This window comes from Camelus ferus, chromosome 11 (genome assembly GCF_009834535.1).
Source record: "Camelus ferus isolate YT-003-E chromosome 11, BCGSAC_Cfer_1.0, whole genome shotgun sequence".
In the NCBI taxonomy this organism is placed as follows: Eukaryota; Metazoa; Chordata; class Mammalia; order Artiodactyla; family Camelidae; genus Camelus; species Camelus ferus.
The window spans coordinates 33,044,804-33,072,726 of record NC_045706.1 but is presented as its reverse complement, the minus strand read 5'-3'; the positions used below and the strand labels follow the sequence as shown (position 1 = coordinate 33,072,726).

The following is a 27,923-nucleotide window of genomic DNA, read 5'->3' as shown; positions in this document are numbered from 1 at the left end:
CTTGTGTTAATACATTGGAGACACACATGGACAAAGAGTGACCATGAAATACCCACACATCCAATCTAGCACTGATTCTTTACAAGCACCTTGAAAATTTTTAGTTTCAAGTCCCTTGGTGATAGTGACAGCAGCGTGCACACGCTTGCAGGGAGAAGAAGGTATGTGGGCCATTGCATGGGATTGAGTCCTCCTCTTCTCTCCAAACAGGCCTATCCTGACAACATGGCACTTACCTGTCACCACAAATGCTCTATTCTATTCATCTGTCATTCAGAGCCAAGGTCGTTGAGCATGAGCTCTGAGTTACACCAAAATGAGGTAAGATAGTTTGGGGCAACATTCAACAACATGCATTTTGGCATCAGACAAATTTGGGTTTGAAATCTAGCTCTGCCAGTTATTGGGCTTGGGCAATTTCCTTAACCTCTGTGAGCTGTGTCCTCAACTGTGAAATGAGTCGAATAAAAGCAAATTAGATATAATCCATGTAAAATGGGCAGCATAGACCTGGCATAGAACAGCAATTAAAAAGTCTGTGATTAACATCCTTGTTATTTTAGGAATCAGCTAAAGTGAAGGGCCAGGGGAATTCCAGTTAGAAGGAACAGGAGGCGGCAAGACATGAAGCAAGAGACAAAACAGTCTGGAGGAAACAGAGGCAACTTGATCGACTGAACGGCAAGGAGAGGCAGAGAAGAGCCTGCTGAGATAGGCCATGGCCATGTCTTGGAAAACCTTTAGATGGCACGTCAAAGAGCTCACAGTTCATGAAGTCATGGGTAGTTTTGGGAAGGTTGTCTTGACAAGAAAAACCTTTGGAATCTATAATGCCAAGAGCAGACATATTTTAGATAGATGACTCTTCATGGGGTGGTAAATGGATTGTAGTGGGTCAAAACCCCACGTACATATACACATGCATATACATAGATGTACATATTCATATATATACCCATACATACATATATGATACACCTAGTGAAAGTTTGTGATTAATTATGACTGGGGAGGAAGAATAAAGTAGATCAAAGATCAAGTTATCACCAAAGTGATAACCAGGAGAATGGTTATACCTACAACAGAGATAAAGAACACATAAGGGAAAGCAAAATTACAAGAGATGATGAGCTCAAGTTTGGACGTGTTGAGTTTCAAGTGTCCATGGAACATCTAACTAGAGAAGGCTAGCAGGCACTTGTTAAGTAAGATTCAAAATCAAGGGAGGGCTGGAAGTATTGGCTTGTGAGTCAGTGGTACACTTGGGAGTACAAACATTAAGGGGACAGTCAAAGGAAGAAATGACTGTTAAAGAGGCTAAGAAAGTACAATCAGGATAAGATAAGAACTGGAGAGTCTGAAGCAACAGAAGGTACAGGAAAAGTGTATCAAAAATCGGAATTGTCTGTAAGGTGAAAGACAACAAAAAAGTCCATCAAGATAAGAACTGAAGTATCCTCTCCTTGAAGAAAATTTTAAGCCACTAGATCATAAGTTTGAAGAAAGAATCAGAGCATGAATGAAATCACAACATATGTAACAAAAAGTAAGAAAAGCAGTGGCTAGACTGGAAGTTAAAGTGAGAAGATTTTTTTAATTGATTAAAATTTACAGCCTGCTGTACATCTGAAGTTGGATGTTCCATTCTACAGGCACAGCAGAAGTAACGTGTGCAAACCTCAACTCATCTTCATCCAACATTTTTTGTTAAATGAGACTTCAGTCTGTTTGCAGAGTGAGGGAAAGGAGACAGTAAAGATGATGACGTTGAACATACAGGTAAGAGAGCAGATAACTAACAGACAACTATACCAGAAAAGATGGGGAGGTTGGTACCAAGATCATATTGAAGACAGTTTGTCTTACAACAGGTGAAGAGAAACTCCATCCTTTCTGGAGGCAGGAGGTGATGTTGGCAATTGTTGCAGGGTGACGTGTGTTTGATAGTTTTTAGAAAAGTCACACTCTGTTATCTTTTGAGAGTGAAGGTGTGGGGATGGATGGGGAGGTTTGAGGAAAGTGTGAGAATTTAAAATTATTTCGGATGTGGTCAGAGGAAGGAGAAGACTAAGCAAAAGTGAAAGACATATTTGTTGGGGTCTGTCAGGTGTAGAATTTTCCTCAGTAACACTCAGTAGCCTGAGTGGAATTAATATGATATACTGCAAATTTTTTTAGATGGTAGAATATATAATCTACCAACTGTCAAGGAGTACAATGTCATTACAGACAAAAGGAATCAACAATTTCAAAGAATTTTTTTAAAAGTTAGCACTTATTTCTCATAAAATCTTCACTTCGGGGACTACCCCAATTGAAGCTATGCACTGAATTTATCACTATAGAATTAAGTTTCTTTATGTAAAAAAAAAATCTTTGTACATAGTAATAAAAAAAAGATAAGGCAAGATGCATTAAACAGAAACCTTTCAGTTCTTTCCCTCCGGGTTCTTACAGAGCCACCGATGACTATCTGCAACAAAAGAGTCAGGCTTCTGATTTTCCATATCAAGCATCTTGTGCCTTTGCTGTGGTAAGAATTCTGTCCAAGCACCCTGAAGGACAGATGCAGCTGATGGTCTCTGGCCCTTATGTCGGCAGACTGAGCTTCTTTCCCTTGAGAACTTTTGTAATGTACAAGCAGAAGAAGTCACAGTATAGCATGGTCTGGACAATGCTGGCCATCACAGCAATGAGGTCAAAGAAGCCATCAAAGTAGAAGCGCCAGATCCAGTTGACTAGACACCAAGTGCAGTAGAGGCCCAGGAAGACGAGGTAGTGGGTGGTGATGGTCTCTGCCTCCCCAGTCTTGCTGATCATGAAGAGCTGTGATAGGACAGCCACCCATTCAAGGCAGATGGAGAGGCCTCCCACAGGGACCCCCAGAAACTCCACTCAGAAGGGATCATGATTTCCAACATAGTTTGGCTTAAATTTTATGTAGATCAGTACACGACGGCAGAGGGGCAGGCAATGTAGATGAGCTTCATAGATGTATTATATAATGAAATCAATGAACGAAAACACTCAAATGGCGGAGTGTTATACTAAATGGGTGCTGTCACAGAACAGTACTGTGTTGAAGGTGCTGGTGAGTGAGCTGTTGAGTGGAATACTTGGGAGGCTTGGGCAGAGTAAAGAAGTAAGTGAAGCCAGATGGGGCCAGGAGAAATGAGTAAAAAGAAAGGGTAAAAGTATTTGGAAGTCGCTGTGATGGAAAAGAACAGAGAATCATGAGAAAGGGATTACAAGAGGATGGACTGGATGGGAAATTGTGGTCAAAAAGTCAGTGAATTGATTTAGAGTAGTTTTGGAGGGGGTGATGACAATGCATGTGGTATGACTGAAGTGAAGGAGAAACAAAACTCCCTGTGATTGAGGGTGCTGATGAATGGAGAGGTGCTGGTGTTCGATTATCCACCTGGCAGCTCAATTACCCAGGATGGTGATATAAAAAAGGAACAGTCTCAGCCAGACGCCAAGAACCTCAAGAAATGTGAATTTGCAGTCAATGAGAGAAGCAAGGTTCTGGTGTCACATGATCTTGGAAGATGGGTGTGGTAGGCTGAATAATGACCCCTCAAAGATGACATGTCCTCAACCTTGAAGCCTGTGAATATGTCACCTTACATGGACAAAGGAGCTTTGCTGATGGATGTGATTACGTTAAAGATCTTGATGGGAAGAGATCCTGGATTATCCTGATCAGCAAGCGTAATCACAAGAGTTCTTCCAAGAGGGAGGCAGAGGGTCAGAATCAGACAAAGACATGATACGAGCAGGCGTCAAGATGATGTGGGTCCATGAGTTAAGGAATGTGGGTAACCTCTGGAAGCTGGAAAAGGCAAGGAAACAGATTCTTCCCTAAAGCCTATAGAGGGAATCTGCCCAGCCAACTCCTTGATTCTAGGGTCTCTAACCTCCAGAACTGTGAGATAATAAATTTGTGTCATTTTAAGCCACTGAGTTATGGTAATTGGTAGGCATAAAAACGAACACAGTGGGTTTTGTTCAAACTCACATAGGTGTGATAAAAGCCGAAGCAGAGACTGTTGCTATACCTCCATTAGGAAGACACAAACCAAGATGCTGGAAGGAGTATCTCACAGATGAGGAAGTCTTTGAGAGCGTAACTAGCATTGCCCTCTGGCCAGATAGGAGGGATGGGACTTCCCTGAGTGGAGAAGTGTGGTCATCTCTTGCTAATAAATCAGCCCTGACTTCCACCTTGGTGCTTAAACAATACCTCTCCTGGTAGCTTCTTAAAGACAGATCCTCATTCCAATTACCATGGCCCTTCGGGTCTGGCTTTTCTCTTAGGATCTCTGCTCCCCCAGCCTTACTCTTTTCTCTCTAACATGGTGAAATGAGGGAAATATTTACCTCTCTCTAAATGAAATATTTTCTCAGAGTTACCTGAATGACTTTGGGTTTTTAGAAACCAAAGCCTGGAAGATTTTTTTTTTCCTTTCTGCTTCCTGACTAGTTTTATCTGTCACCAGATGCACTGATTACAAAGCCCACAATCTGCTTGAATGGGAGGGAGGCATAGAAAAAGGTAGGAGGCTTGGAAATAAAAGGCTCAGGAAATCAGAAGTTGGTTTTGGGCAGAAAGATGTCAGAAGCTCAAGACATCATCTAGATAGCCACACAACAGTCTGGGTAGTAGGCATAGTGTATCACAGTCAGAAGGCAGCCTGCTGTTTACTTCACCTTGAGTCACTTGTTTAGTACTTTCTGCCCAGGGCAAGAACTGCGTTCAAAGATTAGGGCAAATGGGTAAATATGACTATAGTGGGAGAGAAAAGGAATGTGAAACAGAAGAGTTCTTGGCAGGGCAGTATTTCTCTATATTCCAGCTGGCTGAGGATTAGAGTCAGGCAATATTAAGGCTAAAAACATCTTTAGAATCAAGAAGTACTAGTAATGACTGAGCATGGTGTGTTAAGTGGTAAGGCTGTGTGCTAAGTGCTTGATATCCATATAATCCTAAAAATCAATCCATGAAGTGGACATTATTATACCCATCTGGCAGATGAAGAATCTGAAACTCAGAAAATTTAAGTGAACTGCCTAAAGGCATTCAGCTCACAGGTATTCAGTAAATGAGATGGAAATAAAACTCCCATATAAAAGATTACAAAACCCCAAATACATGCTGCCTTGATTTCTACCATATTGCTCCCCTAATAGTCCCAACATGAATTTTCTGTTACTACCTAGAACCCACAACTGCAAAAACATTCTAGCGCAGTCTTACTGCTATGCTCATGTGAGAAGTCACGTGGTTTTCATTTAACATTCGATACATTTCCAGATGATACACATACTTCCTCTTAGAACTATGGGTAAATCTTTCAGTACCTAGCAAAATGTGTTTAAAATCTCCCTGGATTCTGCTTATTTCTGGCCAGCAAGGCACAGCCCAAATCACACTGGTTTCTAATTTAATGGAACATTAAGCATCCATTTCTGGTACCTAAATTATACAGTCTTTGTTATTTATAGAGCTTACATGCAAAGTGCTTAACTAAAAAATGGAAATAAAAATAGGAAATGGATGCGTGCCTGCCATCAAAGCTCATAAGTGCTCCCGTAACATTATTAAGTCCAGTGGGTAATGAGTGTTAAACAATTTACATTTTAGAAAATTTAAAATAAAGACTTAATCACTTCCTTCTGCTAATGAGCCTCCAGGATTTCTTTTGTGTTGCAAACATGTGCTTCTGGAAATAGTCAGGCCAGCTATGCTCCATATGTCATTCAGATATCTCTTGTTCTTGATGGTGGCACAGTAGGACCTCTTTCCTTCTCTCTTCCTCCATCCTTCCTTCCCTCCTTCTCTCCTTCCTTCCTTCCCTCCTTCCTTCCTTCCCTGCCTCACTCCCTCCCTCCCTCGCATCCAGTAAGTCAATGCTGTGATGCAAAAACCAGAAATGGACTCTAACAGTGCACATGCTTGGCAGGGCAGAACTTTGGGAGCCTGTTAAATGCAGTTTCAAAATTCCACTAACAAAAATAAATATACATAATCAGAATAGTACATCTTGCTAGGGACATTCAAAATGGATTTTTGTTTTGTTGTTGTTGTTGTTGATTTATAAGCACACAGAAAACAAAATTTCTGCTGACAGATTCATAAATTCAATCAGGTACTTGGTAAGGGCTCCAGTCCCTAGGACATGGATCTCCACATAGACAAAACAGTCTGACACCTGATTTCACTAACTGTCTTTTAAAAAGCAGTTGAGAGTCATGGAGTGTCTCTCTACCCTTCCATACCTCCTATTAGGTCCATAAGGTCCAATCCCCTCTTTCCATGCAACTGCAGCCCTATATCCCATGCACACATGTTTTCTGTCAGTTTCCCATAGGATATCACTCACATTCCTTCCATTCCCAAAGTACCCCCTGACTGTTCCTGAAGTTTGAGGGCATCAGGTGACTTACATCACAGAACACCAATGACTGGAAGGAATATTAACCACCGCAGTCCCTTCACTCTTCCTCCCACCAAAGACTCCCATCCGGGCTGCTACTCCAAGGACAGCCTTGGCCCAGCGCCATGTTGCTCTGCTTCTCTGCCCTCTACCTACTGTCATCTCCCCATATCATCTCCTCACACACTCAGACTTTCCAAGGAAGATTGTCCTATTTTAATGCGGAGCAATTTAATTCTCTCTGCCTCACTCTCTGCCCATCCTGACCAGGCCACAAGGGCTTTCATTCTAGAACTAAAGGTGCTTTGGCCAAACAAAACAGTTCTCACACGCAAGAATTCTATGGTCAGAATTAACCATACATTAGATTAGTCCTTTTCTTTCTTCTAGTCTCACAGTTAAGCTTTTAACTCATAAAGTCACTGTAAATCAGGCAGAACTTACACATGATTCCCACTGTATGGACAAAAGATTTGAGTCACAGAGTTTCAGTGGCTTGAAGCTAGAAAATTAAAGATCCAGAACTAGAATGCAGATCTTCCAATGCCATGTCTTCTGCTGTGTCTTACACATAGTGTGGGCTCTACTGATGGTCACAGTTTTAGCCAGTGGATGTGAGGAGTGAGCAGTGGGAGCTGTTAATTTTATGTGTCACATGTACTCACATCTCACTGGGTGGAACTTAACCACAATGCCACAGGGAACAGCAAGGAGATATGTGACATATAGTCTCACAGCAGGACAGCGACAGATTCAGTTAAAACTGAGAAATTTATTAACAAAGAGTAAGGGGGAGAATATTGAGGAGAAACAGGAAGTCTCTGGCACTAAGAACTATCTTCTTTTCCTTATAGCTCAGAAGCAAAGATTTCCAGAAGCATTTTAACAGATTGCTGAGTTATACTGGTTTTGAATTTAAGAGAGCAGTTTAGAATCTAAAAGTTGGCTTTACATCCCAGCTCTGCTATAAGGATAAGCTTTGTAAACTTATGCATGATACTCCACCTCTCTGAGATCCAATTATAATATTTACAATGGGGGTTCTAAGCTCATGAGGTTGTTGGGAGTATTAAATGTAATAGTGTATTGCAACAAATGGTGATAATAATGATCATTTAAAATAATTTCAAAATGGGATCATCCTAATGACCAATATAGCAGTTGATCGGATCTTTGGTTTGAACATCAATGCTCCTGAATGGATTTTGTGACCAGACAGTGCAGAGGGGGACTTGGACTCACTAGCTCCTCTGTAGGCTGTGTGTATGAGTATCAGCACTTGGCCTTTGATGCCATAGAACACACAGGTCCTTTCTCCCGTAGCAACCATCAGTTTTCTCATTCGCCAGTTTCCATCAAGGAAAACTCTAGGATATTTTAGTTGTCCTTCAAGTAGGGACTCAACTGCAAAATATGAACTTTCAGAACATATGGTATGGAGTACAACTAATGCTAAAGTTCCAAAAAGAAAATGAAAATCCTAAAGGACTAAAAATACTTTCTTTAAAAAACCTTTTTCAGTACAGCTGCTGCTTTGTTAAACCAGCTGTTAACTAACCCCCATGTACTTCTCACATGGGGCTGTATTTGTTTTTGTTTTTTTTTATGCTTTAATTCTTATAGCTCAAACTGCATTGTTTGTAATGGTTTTACATTTCTGCCACTGAAAGACAAAGAAAGAGGGGAGATTGGAAAGAAATCAAAGGCTGGAGGAAGATTATGAAGAGTTGCATATATCCGATCCAAAGAGCAGTATAGCCAAGAAAAGAGAATGTGAAAAATAAGTATGTTTCTGATAGAAGAGCTGCAGTTCTAGCAAATTAGTGTGCGCTCAATCTGAAGAAGATTAGATAATTTCTATACCATATTGGCCAAAATACAGGAAAGTAGTTCAATGTAGTATTTAAGACAGTGATTGTGAGAGCACAGTGGATTGTGGAAATCTCAGTTCCCTGTCTTGTTAATGGTGGGACCTTAGACTTGGAAAAGATACTAAATGTCTTTGAACCTTGATATTATTTCTAAAACAGAAATAATAATACACATGATATGTGAATGAGATGATTGTCAACGTTAATCAAGACAATGTGTAGAAGGCATTTAGGACATTGCTTGGCACTTACAGAGCCACAGTGAATTTAACGAATAAAATTACAATTTGCTTGTTCAGAAAGGTTCATAGTTGTCAAGAAAAAAAACCCAACATAAAAGAAATAGATAAAAATAGAAAAGAAAATGTTCTGCTTCATCATGGGCTCTGCAAGAGAAAAAGTCTTATAGCCATAGGCTGTCTTCAAATGGGTCAGCCTTTCTTTTTTGATGCTTAAGACAGATTATCTAATATTATTCAGCCTTCAAAAAGAAGGAAATTCTGTCATATGCTAAGACATAGATAAACCTTGAGGATATCATGTTAAATAAGCCAGTCACAAAAAGACAAATACTGCATGATACCACCTACATGAGGTATCTAATGAATCAAACTAACGGAAGTAGAAAGTAGAATGTGGTTTCCAGGGGCTGGAGGAAGGGGAAATGGACAGCTGTTGTTCAATGAGTATACAGTTTCAGTCATGCAAGATGAAGAAGTTCTAGAGATCTGTGGTATAACAACAGGCATATGCATGTAATTAACAATACTGCAATGCACGCTTAAAATTTGTTAAGAGGGTACATTTCTGCTATGTGTCTTTTACTGCGTTCACCTGCTACAACATGGATAAACCTTGAAGATGTTATGCTATGTTAAATAAGCTATTCACAAAGGAATACTTTTTGTGTTGGGGCCACTTATATGAGGTACCTAGAGTAGTTAAATTCAAAGAGACAGAAAGTAGAATGGTAATTGACAGTGGGAGGAGGAAGAATGGGGAGTTACTGTTTAATGAGTATGGAGTTTCAGTTTGGGAAGGTGAAAAAGTTCTGGAGGTAAATGGTGGTGATGGTTGCCCAATAATATGAATGCACTTAATGCCACTGAACTGTGCACTTAAAAGTGGTTAAATGGTGAATTTCATTTTACCACAATTAAAGCAAACAAACAAATTGCCTTTCTGTAATGGGGTTTACCAGTATGTCTTTACAAGTGAATTGGTCTGATCGTAGCACGACCAACTGAGCACCTAAACAACTGTTGTATTCAAGGGCTCATGAAAGAATGGGGCCCCACTTAACTATGTAATGTGTGACACTCTGTGTACCATAAAAAAATAATAATAGATTTTGCTTAGATAAGAATCTTCTAAGGTACCTAGAGCACCTTCTAAGGAGGGCTCCTTGCCTGATTTATCCTAAGAACAAGAATCAAGGATATTTTTCCTTCTAGAAAAATACCTAATGTGAATTCTTAAACTCAGGATTTGGTGACCATTTTTCAAACCATCCTCTTAGTCCATAACCAATTTGTAATATATATTTAGAGATGGCATGTTTTAAAGGATATATTTATTTATAATTCTTCCCCAGTAAAGAACTGGTATCAGTCCTTCAATAGGGAGGCAAAAGAGATGGTTCTTATCCAGACTCCATTCTCCTTTCTTCAAACTCAGTGTCACCTTATTCTGTCTCATGAATTCTTCATAGGGGTGTCACATATTGCTTCAGGGCCATTATTTATGAATTCTTGAAATTATGTAGGTACTTCATTAAAATAGAGTCATTTTGTTCTGAGCCTTTATGAACTAATTTCTATAGAAGAATTTGCTTCCTCCAAAATAGTATTTTGCTGGCTGTAAAAATTCTTTGCACTCCTACTTTCTGTGCTGTGATTACTAACTTCTTGACTCTGTAATTGGGAGGTGAATTTTAAGCTGATTTCAGTGTACAGTATCACTTTTTGCTCAGATCAAAACCTGGAAACAAGTACCTAGCATGGAGTACTTCCTATGTAAAACTTTCATGTGTACCTGGCCCCCCAACAAACTGAAGCAATAATTCAGAGCATTATAGTTTGACTCTCTATGTACAATATCATTTTGATTTTATAAGGTGGTGATCTTTTGAAATGGAAGATCATCAAAGGTAAAGAGACTTTTTAAATGTTTGCTTATGAGAAAATTTAAAATAAATAGCTTAATAAGCTGCAAAGCACTCAGAAATGATAAGCATAAAGGATACATTTTTTAAATCATAAATGAGCACACAAGAAAGTAAGAAAAATTCCCAGGGGCCACAAAGTAAGAGAAAGAAAATCATCAAATTGATACCGATGCTAAGGCTGCCTTATGAATGGCTGGCATTTGCAGTACCCATAACAAGGGTCTGGGGTTTCAGCAGCCACACAAAGCTATGAGATAAGGTCTTGGGCTTGTTTAAAGAAAATTGTTACTGAGACTCTTGAATAAAGCTGAGACTCTAATGGAAAACCCTTAGTGAAAAGAATTAGGAAAAAATCAGTGCACTGCAAAGGGAGATAACATAAAACTCTTCTATTTCAGCATGGTCTTTGATAGAAAAAATAATTTCTGTAACCATAAGCTTGTCCTCATAAAGAACTGAGTTACCATTGATTTGCTCTCTGTGGTCAAGAATTCTTTAACCTAATTAATTTAAAGTATCCAGAGATAATAGCAACCCAAGGAACTTGGCAAAGGAAATGCAAATCATGTTTCAGTCTCATACCCTCAACACAGGCTACCCAAATTCCTGAAAAAAGTTTGATTGAGTATAAGGATATAATTACAAATTACAGTATAATGTAAACCACCGTGAGAAACAACAAACAGCACAATGACACTTTCAAGTGTAACAGACAGTGTTCTGCTTAAGATATAAAAAATAAAAATAAAAGAGCTTTGTGTCCAATAATAGCATAGTGGTAACAATCAGATAAATATTCCCAGATAATAACTATATATTGGACAAAATATATAAACCAACCACTTGAAGGCACTGAAGAATGACAAGAAACATGAATAAACTGGGAGTTAACACTTGAAAGATGGGAACAGAATTCTCTGAGATACTTTGAGTTTCTCAGTTTTCATGTCTCTTTGTCAATAGACTGGTCCTATTTGAATCCAGGTAGGGTAGATAAAACATGGCTAAAAACTTGAAGGCTTGTTGGCTTGGAGAGCCAGAAAATGGATTTTGGAGGTGACCAAATCAGCTTCAAAGTTAGGAGAGAAATCCAAGAAAAAAATAAGCAACAGTGGAGGAGCCCCCAAATCAACAAATAAACCCTGTAAATATCTAGTTAACTCCTGAACTACTCATGCATGCAGCACAAGCCAAGCAACAAAACTGAGAATGAAAAAGGAAAAAAAAAAACAAAAAAACTAGAGCAAGATTTTAGCTGCTGCTTACCACACAAGACAGATTTTAAAGTTTATATTCAGTCAAGTACAATGACTGCTAAAACAAAACAAACCAAAACTTCAGTACTTACAGGAATAAATAGAATCTAGAATCTCTATAATCTACTCATCAAAATATCAAGGAATAAAAAAAATAGACATGTAAAGAGGAAACAGGGCCCATATTTTGGAAAAAAAGGTAATCAACTGAGACTAAGTAGAAGTTGATTCAGGTGTTGGAATTAGCAGACAAGGATTTTAAAGTAGGGGTTACAACTATGCACAAGGAAATAAAATATGCTCATAATGACTGAACAAATAGGACATTTCAGCACAGAAATAAAGAACCAAAAAATAATGTTTAAATGGGAAAAAAACAATGTTATGAATTTAAAAAATACCAAATGACCTTATGAGCAAAGAAGAAAAAGAAGAATCAGTGAATTTAAGATTTATTTAAAAATCCAATATGAAGTACATAGAGAAAAATTATTAAAAAAACAAATGATCAGCATCTTAAAGATCTGTGATATAATGTCAAAAGGTCTAAAATATACATAATTAGACACCCAAAAGGAGAGGAGATAGAGTTAGCCAGAAAAAATTTGAGGAAATAATGGCTGAAAATTTCTTAAATTTGGAGAAAGAAAAAATTTATAGGTTCAAGAAGATAAGCAAACTGCAAGCAGTATAAACACAAAGAAAATCACACACAAGCACATCATAGTCAAATTGTAGGAAACTAAAAATTAAAAGAAAAATCTTGAGAGCAGCCAGAGACAAATAACATCTCACAGAGAAGAAACAAGAGAGATGACTCCTGGCTTTTCATAAGAATCAATGCAGAAGACTATAGAGTAATATTTTAAATTCCATAAGAAAAAAGGTCTATAATACTCATAATTCTATATGCAGGAAGCTATCCATTAAAAATACAACTGGAGGCTTTTCCCCAAGATAAAAGAATAGCAGGATGTGGAGTTCACCTCCCCACCATAAACACATCAAAAATACATCTATGTGTGGTGCACCCTCCCTTACTTCAGACTATATTGCTAAGCTACAGTAATCAAAACAGTATAGTACTGGCACAAAAACACACACATAGATCAATAGGACAGAATAGAAAGCTCAGAAATAAATCCACACACATATGGTCAACTAATCTGTAGCAAAGGAGGCAAAAATAATCAATGGAGAAAAGACAGTCTCGTCAATAAAAGTGGTGCTGGGAAAACTTGACAGCTGCATGTAAAAGAATGGAATTAGAACATTTCCTCAAACCATATACAAAAATAAACTCAAAATAGATTAAAGACCTAAATGTAAGATGTGAAACCTTAAAACTAGAAGAGAACACAGGGGAAGTAGTCTTTGACAGAAATTGTAGCAATATTTTTTTGGATCTGTCTCCTAAGGCAAAGTAAACAAAGGCAAATATAAACAAATGGGATTTAATTAAACTTGAAAGCAAAGTAAACCATCAACAAGACAGAAAGACATCCTAGTGAATGGGAGAAAATATTTGTAAATGATATGACTGATATATGATTAATAGCCAAAATATATAAAAGCTCATACAACTCAATGTGAAATAAACAACTTGATTAAGATGTGTGCAGAAGACTTAAATAGACATTTTTCTAAACAAGACATATAGTCGGCCAACAGGCACATGAAAAGTTGTCTAACATCACTAATTATCAGAACAATGTAACTCAAAACCAGAATGCAATTATTACCTCACACTTGACAGAATGCCTATCATCAAAAAGACCACAAACAACAAATGCTGGCAAGGATGTGGAGAAAAGGGAACCCTTGTACTCTGTTGGTGGGAATGTAATTTTGTGCAGCCACTGTGGAAAACAGTATGTAGATTCCTCAAAAAACTAAAAATAAAATTACCATATAATCCAGCAATTCCAGTCCTGGATATATATCCAAAGAAAATGAAAACATTAATTTGAAAAGATATATGCACCCCAATGTTAACAGCAGCACTAACTATAATAACCAAAATATGGATGCAACCTAAGTGTCCCTCAAGAGATAAATGGATAAAGATGATGTGATATATACAGACAATGGAATACTACTCAGCCATAAAAAAGAGTGAAATGTTGCCATTTGCAACAACATGGACAGACCTGCACAGTATTATTTTTAGTGAAATGTCAGACAGAGAAAGTAAAATACTGTATGTTATCACTTCTATATGAAATCTGAAAAATGAAACAAACAAATGAATATAATAAAACAGAAATAAACTTAGATATAGAGAATAAAACAGTGGTTGCACCTAGGTAGAGGGAAGGGGGAGGGGAAAGAAAAAGGTAAGGGATTAAGAGGTATAAACTACTATGTATAAAATAAATAAGCTATAAGGATATATTATAGAGCACAGGGAATATAGCCAATATTTTATAACTTTAAATGGAATACAATCTATAAAAATATTCAATCTCTATGTTGTACATCTGAAACTAATACAATACTATAAATCATCTATACCAAATATAAATAAATAAATGAATGAAAAAAATTTAAAGTAGATGTTATTGCAAATTGTCATTTTTGGTACAAAATATGTATACTATCATAACAGTATTGTAAATGTTTACAGTTAGTTGTATTGGTTGCATTTTCTTGTATATTTTAAATACTTTTGTTAATTAAAGTTTATGGTATACTTATATATGAGCAGTATTTTATATAAAAATATGGTTAGCTTATATTACACAATTATATGATATAAACTACTTATAAAATTTTGACAACTTTTATTTCCATTGGTCACATTGTTCAAATGCAAATGCGAATTGTATCTGACCACAACTGATTCCTAGTAGATTTCTGCAACATTTATTAGGAACATTATTTTTACCATGACATTGTGATCCACGAAAATTTACTATTTGTATTAACTGTGACAAAAACCATTTTATCTTCAGTTCTTTAACTTTCTAATTGAATTTATAGTAGCATATATAATTATGTCAAATGTTTTTCTTTCAGCAGAGTAATCTTTTAAAAGCTTTACTTTCGATTTCAAGAATTGTTATAAAAATTGAATAATTAATACTGATTTAATACTGGCATCATTTAACTGTTAGAAAAATCATTCTTCTAAAGAAGCCAATGTAGTTAACTAACATTACCTCAATTTTCTTAGATATTTAAGAACCGTGGATTTGAAAATGAGCAAAATTAACTTTTAAAAAAGTCATTTGGTTTAAATAAAAAGTTATGTTTCCCAGTGGACAGCTGCTTGTGGTAAATCACCATCTTCAGGGACAGCCTCCTTAAAATACCTCCCAAAAGTTAAAACTGATACTAATGCTTCTTCGCCAGGTCTATCTTTTTTGATTTTCATAAGCTTAATTTATTTTGCTATGATACCATGGTACTGGCTAAGTACCAACAAACATTTTATACATAGTGATTAATACCTCCCTTGAGAAACAAAAAACCAAAATTTAATCCTTACATTTTTCTTAAATGTATACTTTGTCTTTCTCTGGCTCACTGTTGCCTTAAAAGGTTGATGGTAAAATACACATACCACAAAGTAAGTAGGTATAGTTTTACACACTATAGTAAGCGATAAACTGCTGTACGAAGGTCAGACTACTCTCATTACACTCCGTGGCAGAACTGCTCAGCCTCTTCTCATAAAGACTTCATGTGTATCTAACTTGCCACTTCCCCTATTCACTATTGACACTGCCAACTGGCGATTTGGTACCACAGCTGGCCAGGAGGGGCATCTGCATCCCTTACTTTTCTCACCACCACTCAAGTCTGGAAATAGCTACCCCAGATGCCAATGCCTGATGGTGCTTCGTTTTATTAGTGAATAGCCCACAGGCACTGCACCTGGAAAGGTGATTGAAAAGAACGAGTACTGAGTCAGAGTACTGAGTAGAAACTTCTGGATGCTCACAAGATAAGTCTTTAAAAATATAAAATGTAGCCATAATACTTATACTTCAATTTAAAGTGTTGGATATACTTAGTAAGAGGAGAAATAATGTTTTCATTAGGTTTCAAGTACAAAATTCAAAGCCTGATCATTTCTTAATGGTTTCACAAATACTGATTCCTTCCTTGTCAATTCTATTAACAGAAGCACTTTTCTGCCATGCATAACAGCGGTAAATCACAATTTTTGTACTCTGGTCATTGATTAATCTTTAATAGTACAAATTCTAGCATCATTTAAATATTCCTTCCTTTTGCCAAGTCAACAATCACTTTTTCTTCAATACATATTTTGACCTAATCTCTTGATTTGGGAACATGTTTCTGAAGAGCTCTCTCATTCATAGACTCTAAGTCCATTTTGAAGATACTAACATTGCCTACGGGTCTTCCCTGAATTCTCATCCCCATAACATCCCTTCTCAGTCCCACTTTGCAGTCATTTGATTTCTTCCTCTCTCAAAATGCTCAAGTTTCTCTTTATTTATTGTAAACATAAAAGGCAAATACAGGAATTAAAAGAAAATCATTATTGAGACTGTATACCAGTGGCCTCTTGCTAGTCTGAAAAATACGCTTTATGCCTAATTTTCTGCTTTTGGTTTATTGCAAAGTGGAGGTTTTTATTTATTTGTAGCTTTCCCATGCATGCAAGCTAAATTTGGCTTGAACTTTTGCCTTTATTTTTGCAGAATCTGATTCCATTTTTGACAGATAATTTGGGGTTAGATACATTCAGTTGTAGTCTCATATTCCAAGTTGATAACCCTACCCAACTTTGTATTTAAAATATTTAATGTAGTAGATGCCCATCTACTCTTAATTGGTACGTTCCCCTCATTCTAGGCAAAACCACTGTGAGACATGTGTTCTTACTTTTCAACGTATATACTTATATTTTGATCATTAATGCTTACGCCCTCTGTTTGATAGAGCTCAGCATATTAAACAAAGATTCTCTTGGTGCTTCCTTCTCTACAAGGGAAAAAAAACACCTAAATTGTTCGGATGTGATTTGCATTTAGATGCTCTATGCATAGCTTTCTCCGAAACACTGCTGTTACCACATTTCCTTCCTTTCCAGTTAAGCACATCTAAGTATCTTACTGAGAAACACTGTGAAGCTTTTGAAAATATAAACAGAACATTTTTTTAAGTAAGTGAATTCAAACTGGGATTTTTTTTTTTGAAGAATTTCTATGCAACAAATGGACAGGATAATCTAGTTAAATCACAATTTGAATTTCTCCGAAGACCCTCGAAACTTAAACACAAGTGACTTCTGTCTTAGACATGGGTTTGGTAAGCCTGAGAGGAATAGTCCTGTAGCGAGGGAGAAATGCCTCCCAAGTGAGAGATGTTTTTGGTTTGCTTTCTATTTGGTTTTTTTTTTTTTTTTTTTTCATTTTGTTTTTAATAATATGTGAAGGAATGGTTGTATGAAACTTGGAAACCGATATGGTCAATACCACAGAAAGAGAAGAAATGGTGATTATGCGGTGGTGGCAGAGTATAATGCAGAGGGGGCAGATAAAATCTAAACAACTTACCCTACCTCCCTGAGCCTTGTTTTCCTCATCAGTAAGGAGAGTATCCTATTTATAGAGTGATGTACAACTGCAGTAAATTATGATAAATGCAGTGTGCCAGGGTCATTAACATTTTTGAGCAGAAACAAAGAAAAGAAGGAAACGAACGCTAAATCAGATGAGATGCCAATATGTCAGCCATAAACCAGGTAGGATGCCCTTTGAATAGTCACACGTGTCTGCTTCTGTAAAGCATCCTGTTTGGGGAGTTTCTCTTGGCTTTTCCTCTATGATCTGTAGTCTTTTACTCTTGGTCCTTCACTGAATAACTTCCTCTCATGCCACCAATGAATTGATATGTCAGGAACATGCCTCACAAAACAACATTAAAAGATATTAGGCCTGAGCTAGCTCTGTTCTAATATTTAGGGAGAAAAGGCCTATTCCTTCCCAAAGAATCATAGTTAGACCTCCCTTGGGAGCGAAGATTCAGAAGTGGATTTGAGAGTTTGAGACCAAAATCATCTTAGGGGTTCCAAATAGGAGTCTGGGGGTAAAGTCTTGCTTTAATAATAAAGAGAGAACCATTTCCTGGGAGCTCCTTCCTGTGCACCTTTCTCATGAGCCTCCAGGAACTAGAGTTTCAGGGTAACTACCATCTTCACCCACAAAAGCCCATTTTACCATATCACAGCTGAGAAATGGCACAAATGGTACAAATTTATACCTAGGACCCTGAAATCAGAGTATCGTATAATGGAAAGAGAAAGAATCTAATGATGAGTTTGTTTCTAGTCCCGGGGGAAGGGCTGGCCCTAAGACATAGTTTAATAAGGAATCTGCCTTTATATATTCTCCTGCCTTTCTCTTATATGTCCTTTCTAACTCTGATAGCCCTTCGGGAATCCCATGCCATCATCATGCCCTAAGATATTATGGCACTGTGATGTCCCAACTTGGTCTGCCCTACTTCTCAGAAGTCTGCAAGTTCCTAATTTCCTATCTCCCACTTCCACCCCAAACCCCCATGTTTTCTCTACACCTGGCTCAGACAGGGGTATGAAGGAAAGCAGCTGATTCAACCAATTCACAGGAAGATTTGAATGACAGATCTTTCACACCCCGTCCCCCCACTCCCGATATTTGCATTTTTGGAAGAGGAAGCTTGTTAAATAAATCTATCATCAGTGAAATTTTCAGACGACTTATCTAAGAGAAGAGGAAAAAAAAATCAGGCTTTGACAGAAAAGGAGATTTAGGGAAGAGTAAGAGAAATTAAATTCAGTGTTGCCTGGCCATCTCATCCCCAAGTACGGTTTTACTCTAGTCTCACAAAATTCCTCAACATACCAAGAACAGTAACAATGGTTCTCATGCAGCATTCCAAATGGAGGTGAAAATGCATGAGTGTGTATCTGTAAGGGAAACAAGTTTGGTGACGGGAAACAGTAATGAATTACTTGTAGATTGAGACCTGTCCACCAGTGATGCCTGATGGTAGTTAAAAACAAAAATAATTCTAGCATTCACGTGAAAGGTCTTAAATGTGAAATAGACTTTTTCTTCTCCTTGGCTAACTATGGCATCTGTCAGTAAGAGTGACAGCACAGAGAATCATTTAGGATGACTGTATAGGTTAGCCTTTGCTGAGCAACAAACCACTCCAAAATACAGTAGTTTAAAGCAATAATCATTTCCCTTCCCATGATTCTGTCAGTCAGCAATTTGGGATGGGATCAGCTGGAAGGCTCTTATACTGACTTTGCCTGGGCTCGCCTATGGGACCACAACTAAATGGGCTGGATGTTAGTCTAAGGTGGCCTCACTCAGCAAGACTTGCAGTGAGTATGAGCTTTAGGCTGGACACCTGAATTCTCCTCCATGTGACCTCTCCAGCAGGTTGACTTACACTTATTCTCTCAACAGCAGCACTCCAAGAAGGCAAGAACGAAAGCTTCAAAGCTGTCTGCGACCAAGGCTCAGAATAAACACAATGTCACTTGTTCACTTCCATTACATTCTACTGACCAAAGCAAGTAACAAACCCAGCCAGAACCTGGTGCTGAGGAAACAGCTCTGCTTCTTGAAAAGGTCTGCTGCAAAGAGCTGCTTTGTAATCAACCATAAGACATAGGAGTAGCACAAAAGGTTTTAAGTAATTTTCTATTTGAAGGTTTTTTTTTTTTTCTTTTTTTCCCCCCACTCTCTCCCTAGTCCAGTCCAGTGAGATTATTATTATAATTTGTTTTTAGAAAAATCACACTGGGAGACCTCATGTTCCAATTACAAACTAGGCTTATGAGAACTGAGACGTTAAGTTGCTAATTATCCCATATTAGGAAAAGTGAATAAGCCTTATAGTTTTTAGAACATTTCAAGAATAACATGTAATCTTTTTCTCCCAATAAATGGTCTCTAGTGGCACTCTTTGGAAGAATTTTAACATGAGAAAATTCACTATATATCTTTTAAAGTTTTTATTTTAAACTGAGCAGATGTGCTAAGATATTTGCTTCACACATTTCCCAAATACTGACATCTTTAAAGGATGTGTTTAGCTTTTATCCCTCGGGACTACCACTCTTAAGGCCTTGAAAGCTTTTTTTTTCTTCTAGTTGAACATCTTATTTCCATTTTTTAGGCTACAAGGAAAAATGTTTAGGGGACTATTTTATTAGTTTGTGATGAGAACATTTATGAGAGGCATTGATTTCTTGTGCTAAGCTTCGGGTCATGGTTCATGAAGGAATGTAACAGATGCAACTATGTTCTGAGAAGTTGCTCTGGGTGTCCCAAGCCAGAAATTGATCTGGGTGACCTTAGGCTGTAAAATGATCAAGGTCTAAACCAGCTTGGCACTAGAGCCAAACCAGCAATTTTGAAGAACAACAGATAACTATTTTAAACCTCACCTTTTAAACAATGGAGACAGTGAATGTGATGGGAACAAGGCACATGATAAGGAAACAGAGGAAAGGAGCAGCCCCTGGGTACAAAGGGGTCCCTGTGCTTTCAGACTCTCATCTTGAACTCCAGTCTTCATCTCCTTCTGCTTTTGTGCTTTGTTCCTATTCCCCATAATGCAAGACTTGTGACTATAATCTAGTCCTCAAGAAATCTTGCACTCTGTTTAGTTTTGTTTCTAGATGAATTTTCATGCTTTATATTTTTTTTGTTCATTTCTACGTCAGCATTTTGGAACAAGGGCCATATTTTACTTTGTTAAAAGGAAAAAGAAAAATGACTATTGCTTCAATGATTTGAGTTGGATTATCCAGGAAATCAGCATGCCCACCTGTTTTACACCACCTATCCTGGCAAGAAGTAGAATCTACAGTAAACATATAATGTACCATTTACAAACCATGTCTCAATTAAACAAAACCCAGGCAAGAAGAGCTTTCTACATTAAATTTGATTTTTCTTTACATAATTTAGCCCATTTGACAGAAACCATGAGCTCAGGAAACATGAGTTCCTGCTGCTGTTAAATGTATCTGTTCCTAATGTATGCTGTTACATAAGATATTAATATTGTTTAATGAAGTTTCTATGACTCCTTAGACATTATATACTTAAAAACTCTTTGCCATGAGTGTGAATCGTATCATAATGTCTTCAATAAGATATTAAGCATTTCATAGATATTATCTGTTGAAGAGAAGCTCTAAAAAGTATTCCAACAAACTTAATGTGATTAAGTATATACCATATGAAAACTGTTTTATCTTGATTTTAAGTTTTATTCTTTACGTACTTATTTCCCCGCTATGGATGATGACACACACATTCACTCGCTTTATTGCCTCGATTAATTTTTAAATCGTCGTGGCTCTGTAACTATTACAGCTGAATCTGTTGGCATACTATGATTACATTTCCTTTCTTATAAATGAGTTTTTTTCCCTAGCTTTATTGAGGTGTGATTGACAAATTGACAACTGTTTTTATTTAAGGTGTATAATGGGGTATTTTAGGTGATGATGGTTATAAGATACAACTTTCAGTTAAAGATGAATAAATTCAAGAGATCTAATGTGCAACATGTTAACTATAGTCAATATAGTTATATTATATCCTTGAAATACATAATATATTATATACTTGAAATTAGCTAAGAAAGTAGATCTTAAGTGTCCTCACTACACACACACCAAAATGATAACTATGTGATGTGTGTGTGATGTGATGGATATGTTAATTACCTGGACTGTGGTAAACATTACACAAGAAATCTTTCACCCTCTTGCTTCTATTCCAAATCTGCCTTTTCTTCCAGTTCCTGTTCTGTTTCTCATACCCAAAATGGACCTCATACTACCAAATCCTGTGGTCATTTTTTATCTTTATCTTATTTGACTTCTAAGCAGTAGTTGATGTCACTGATCACCTTTTCCTTTCTGAAATTTCTTAATTTCTGTGATACACTCTCATCTGGACTTTTATTCTCAGGCTCCTTTGCTAACTCAGTATTTCTGCCTAAACTGTAAAAACTGGTACTTTCCAAGTTCAGTCCTGGACTTCCTTCTCTTTTTTCTATCTCCACTCTCTCCCTACACAGTCTTATCCATTTTCATGCTGTTAAGTGCTAGCTGCGCCCTGTATTTGAAATTTTTAGCACTAGCCCTCATATAATCCTGGAACATATTGAAATAGCCAACCATCTACTTCTAATTTCCATTAGGGTGTCTAATAGGCATCTTAAACCTTGCATAATCAAAATCAAACTACTGATTTTGATTCCAACCTGTTCTCTCTCTGCTTTTGCCAGTGCAGAGCAGTATCACCATTCTCCCAGTTTACTCAAACCAAAAATCCAGCTATCATTTCTTTCCCACCTCAAATTAATCCAATAGCAAACTCTACTTACTTTATCTCCAACATATATTCAGAATCCATCCACTCTTCCCACCTCAACTGCTTCTACCCAAGTCCAGTCTACTCCTAGCCCTTGCCTGAACTGCTGCATTAGCCCTTTCCCCTTACTCTGTGATTGGATATTATGTCTTGGTGTTTGTTTTTTAACTTACTACTAGAGTAATTTTTAAATGTACACAAAACTATGGAGAATATTATAATGAATTCCCATGAGAACCTCATCTAGTTTCAGTGACTAACATTCTGCTAGTCTTCTTTTATCTATCATCCTCTTTCTCCTCCTTCAACCCATGAAGTACTTTAAAAGAAAACATGAATATATGTTGATTTCACTATAAATAGCCCAGTATGTATCCATAGCATAAAGGGACTTATGTTTTTAACATAACATCACTATACACCTAACAAAAAAACCCCTGTCATTTTGTTACATCATCCAATATCCAACCTACTTTTATATTTCCTACATTGTGTCAAAAATGTCTTCTTATGGTTGTTCCATTTGAATAAGACTCCAGACAAGATCCAAATATTGCATATGCTTCTTGAGTCATTTTTAACATATAATACCCTCCTTTATTTCATGTCATCCATCTGTTAAAGAAATCAGTTTACTTGTCCTATAGTGTTACCCACATTCTGGATTGGCTGACTGCATCTTCTGAGTTCTTTAAACATATTTATCTCTTCACATTTTCCCTTAGATTGTTAGATCCAGAGACGATTACATTCAAGTCTAAATTTATTTTGTCAAAAAAAACTTCATTTTATAAGTGATGTGCTATGTGCTTTCAACTGCATCATATCAGGAGTATCTAAGGTTTGGTTGCCCTATTTTCAGTGACAATGAGCTTAATCTGTGGGTTCAGGTGATGTCAGATTGGCCCATTTATTACATAATTCTCAAACAACTTTTTGCTTTAATGTTCTACGAACTAGTGATGACTGTTGTCTAAATCTATTACTTCAGTATGGGTTACAAAAGGTGACTTAAAAAAACTCTGTCCTTCCACCTGCATATGTTGCATGAAACTCTTCTATAAAGAACATTCGATTAGCAACTATTTTGTTATCCTGTAGCCACTTTGTATAGGAAACACAGGACAGGATGTATGTTTGAACTTTACCCTTAATTTACCAATTTTCAGAACAAGGAGCCAGTGCTTTGGAAACTTACAACAATTTAAGAAGTTTAACATTATTGTTTAGTTTTGTTTTCACCGTCATTATGAACTTGCATATATTTGATAGGTATGAGTCCACAAAATATTATTCAAATTGTTCACCCCATTACAGTTTTATTCTTACAGTATTTTTGCTTCATTGCAGTCAGTGTGATCTTTGAAAAACCCGAATCACAACATGCCATCTGTCATTTAATATCCTCCAATGTCTCCCCATTACAATTAGAATATTCTCTAAATTCTTTATCCTAGAAAGTCCTAGATAACCTGACCCTGACTACTTCTCTGACCTCACCTCATACAGATCTCCCTCTTCAACATCAGTGCTATTCTGCTTCTCAAATACCTGTCATTCAAGGACTATGCACTGTTCATTCCCTTCTCGGTAGTGCAGTAATTCCCTATCTTTGCATATGTCCTTCAATAGCCACACAGTTATTTTACATCAAATCTCCCACCATATTTTTATTCTTGGTGTTGAATAACCTGATATTTTCTTACTGATTTATTACTCTTTGTTTTTTATTTTACTCTCTCCTCTGGAATTTAAGTCCTACTGAGAACAGGGATCTTGCCTGCCTGGTGCACTGAATCTTCAGTCCCTAAAAGAAGCTTGGCACTAGGCTCTCAGTTAAATACTTTCGAGTGAGTAATTGAATGCATGAAGCACTCACCCAATTTAAGGCTGACTCTCCCCAGAGAAGAGGACCCTTGAGATAAATATATGTTCTAGTGATTTCTTTGTTGAAGAGACAGCTTTCATATTGTTGAGAAGGCTGGAGTTGCTCTAACCCAAGGATGGCAAGTAAGTCTCAACTTACAAATAAATAAAAGAGAAAAAGATCCTTCTGAACAATTTCACATGAAAAGAAAAATTAAAAATCAACACAACTTATTTTAAAATCTTTGTTAGTCTTTTACAGCTAAAATATGAATTTCAATTAACAGTAATAGTGATTTGCTTTAAGTTTTATGGCTTGGAAATTTCTGTTTCATATTGTTAGCAGTGACATACAATTTATTAAAATTGCATTATATTGCAGAGTAACGCACAAAGATATTCTTTTGGTGTTTTTTAATTTTGAATGGATAAAATTTCATGTGCAAGGATATTGCCAAAAGACTTTTGGCTCAATAGAAAAAAATATGTCAAAAAGTACAAAGATTTTAAGCCACAAGAAGTACTAGGCTCTAATTGCTAAACTTTGAATAATAGAAATATTAAGTTTTTTTTAGACAACTATAAAATCTCATTTCATATACTGATGTTATTCTTTCTCAGTTGCATACTGGTTTAATGTCAAAATTTGGGGTTTGACTTTTTTTAGTCAGTAAAGATTTTTGGAATTGTACACATTATTTTACTGACTTCAAAATATGGAATTAATGTCACAGTAATCTGTAACATTTTAAAAAATTAAAAACATGAAATTATTTTTATTGTTTTGATGGTAAATATGCACATAAAAGTGAACTTTTATTTTAAATATTATTTTAAATATATTTTAATAAAGAAAGTATTTGTGTTTTCTACTGTGACAACTACTGAAATAGTTTTGCCCAGTTATTTATTTCTGAGGAAGTAACTGATTCTATATATTCACAATTTCTTTTCATTAAAATCCACCAAAACCAAGTGAAGAAAAAGTCACAGTCTGTTAGAAGATATTTGCTATACACAGAACTAACAAAAGATTAGTATCCCAAATATATATAACTCTTAGGAATCATTTTTTAAGTAAAATGGGCAAAAAGGTATCTTAAGAACAGACATTTCACAGAGAAGAAAATATGAACAGTAAACCAGCATATAAATAGCTGCTGAACTCATTAGTAACCGGAGTAATGTAAATAAGACCACAATGATTACAATTTTACATGCAATATATTGGCAGAAGTTTAGAAGTTTGATAATACCAAGTATTAGTGAATATATAAATCAAAGAGAACTCATAAGCAACTGTTCGTGTCAAGTGATATACCACCTATGAAAAACCACCAGATATTACCTTAAAAATGTCTTAAAAACTTGAAAATGTGCGTATGCTCTTACACAAACATTCCACTCCTAATTGTGTATTTCAGAGAATCTCTTGATTATTGACAATATGAGACATGTACCAGAATACTCATAGCAACTTGCTTGTAATTTTTTTTAAAAGCAGAGGTAGAAACCACAAATGTCCAGTAAGAAGAAAATAGATAATATAATATATACAAAATATAAATTAAAATATGAGCTATATACACATATGAATACATAGGAAAGAATAAATGAATTACAGCTATTCACAATAACATGGATAAATTTTGGAACCACCAAACTGAAGGAAAAACACAAGTTTCAGAAGACAATAGAGTATATATATTTTTATAAGCTTAAAACAAGCAAAACCAAACAATATATTGGTTAGAGGTATAAATATATAGAGTAAAACAAGTTTTAAACAAGGGAATTCAGGATTACGGTTACTTCTGGGTGACTGGAAGGGCAACATAGGATACAGGTAGATTCAATTACATCAGTAATATTCTAGATATTCATAGCCACCATTTTCCTGTTTTCCTTCAAATTTCATAAAGTTAAGTTCTGTTGCCAGCATGGATTAGGATCAACTTTTCAGTTGAGAAAAACTAGAGAATCTGTCCAAAATGTATAAACCATTTGATTTAAGCTATTGGAGAGCTATCAAGGAAGTGAGAATTTTCAGGCCACAATCTGTAAAAACAGTGAAACTTAGAGAAGCATTTAGGCACTTAGAATATCACTTACCTGCTGGGTGGCCACGGAGTCTACAAAAAGCAGAATAAAGCGGTGAAAAGCTGAGCACAGTTTTCATTAGTCTGTGAAACTAGAAGAGAAAAAAAAAAATCAGAAATTAAGAAGAAGAAATGTCACAGATGAAAATTCCAATTTTCAAAATAAGCTTCTGAAGGGGTACACTCTGCAATTTACAATGAACAGCAAATAGAAGAAGTTCTCAGAAGAACTGAAGCCCATCTTTAAATTATCTCAAATCAGATTTAGTTCAGATGGCTTGCCTCTAGCATAGCTACTTACCAGAAGCAAAAATAAATTATTTTTGGAGGAAAATACCATCATACAGAACTTCAAGTTATTTCTAGAATTTTTAAACATTTTTTATTGATTTATAACCATTTTACAATGTTATAATATTAATTAATTATTTTATTTTGATGGAGGGAGGTAACTAGATTTTACTTTCAGAGGAGGTACTGGAGATTGAACCCAGGACCTCATTCATGCTAAGCAAGTGCTCTACCACTTGAGCTATACCCTCCCCCTCTAGAATTTTTACTATGAACTTTTCAGCCCTTAATAAAAACGGTGAGACTTACAGCTATACAAAATTGATCAAAAGCCAAGGGAAAATAAATATTAGAATTACACCCCCTAAAATACAGATACTGAAATTATAAGGCACAAACTTAATAAAAACACAAAACTGTGCTTAATATGATCAAGGAATTGTGAAGAATTTAAAAAGAAAACAAAATAAAATAATAAATAGTACATAGTTAAGAAAAACACAAAAATTAAGAACTCATTCGACGAGTTTAACAGCATTTTGGACTCAGCAAAAGAATTAATAAATCAGAAGAAAGGACTGACAAAAATCTAACCTGAGATACAGAGAACCAAAATTTGAAAAATACAGAAGTTAAGTCTAAGAGGCATATGAAATACAGAGGAAAGTTGTGACAAGAGTCAACTGGTGCTCCAGAAAGATAACAGGGACAGAGGAAGGCAGAGTAAGTATCTGAAGAAATATTGACTAATAACTTTTCAAAATTGACAAAAGATAAATACATGCTATCAGGTTCTGTAAGTGCTATCAACCCCAAGTAGGTTTCTAAGTAGGATAATAACAAAATAATGCATACACAGCTGCATTATAGGAAAAGTGCTGAGAATTAAACACATATAAAATCTTCTATAGGCAACCAGTAAACAAAAGAACATGTTGCCTGCACAGGAGCAGCAATAAGATTTATAGTGACTTCTCAACAGAAATAATGGAAGGCAGAAGATAATGGAATACTATCTTCAAAGTAAAAAATGATGGCGCTTGCCAACCTAAAATTCTGAATCAGCAAATATTATCTTTAAAAGTGAAAGAGTTACAAAGAAAATTTTAAACAAGCAGAGACTCAGAGTTTTTACAATCAAACCTATACTAAAGAAAATATTGAAGTGTATTCTTCAGATATAAGACAAATTATCCACAATGAAAACAAAGTTCTTTAAGAAGAAATACAGGAACAAAAAAGGGGGTAAATATGTGGCAAAAACAAAATGAATATTGACCATATAATTCAATAATAATAAAATATCTTTTGAGATTTAATATATAAATTAAATTATATGCAATAATAGCACAAAATCTGATGGGTAGCCAGGTAAGAAATTACATTGTTCTTTGATCCCTACATTTTCTGGGAGACAGTAAATTGCTAATTTTATAAAACCTTAATAAATCAAGGACATATATCATAATCTCTATGGTAACCACTGAAAGAATGGTAAAAGAATGTACCAGTAATAAAATAAGAAAGGAACATAACAGAAACACACACACAAAATCAAAAATA

General features: G+C 36.0%; 1 long non-coding RNA gene across 1 annotated transcript; it reads left to right on the top strand.

Moving 5' to 3' along the window:
• Positions 1-242: 242 nt before the first annotated feature.
• On the top strand, positions 243-4,290 carry LOC116667133. Its single transcript, XR_004323900.1, has 3 exons — positions 243-321; positions 564-1,779; positions 2,458-4,290. It is a non-coding gene; the product is annotated as an uncharacterized LOC116667133 (long non-coding RNA).
• Positions 4,291-27,923: the final 23,633 nt, after the last annotated feature.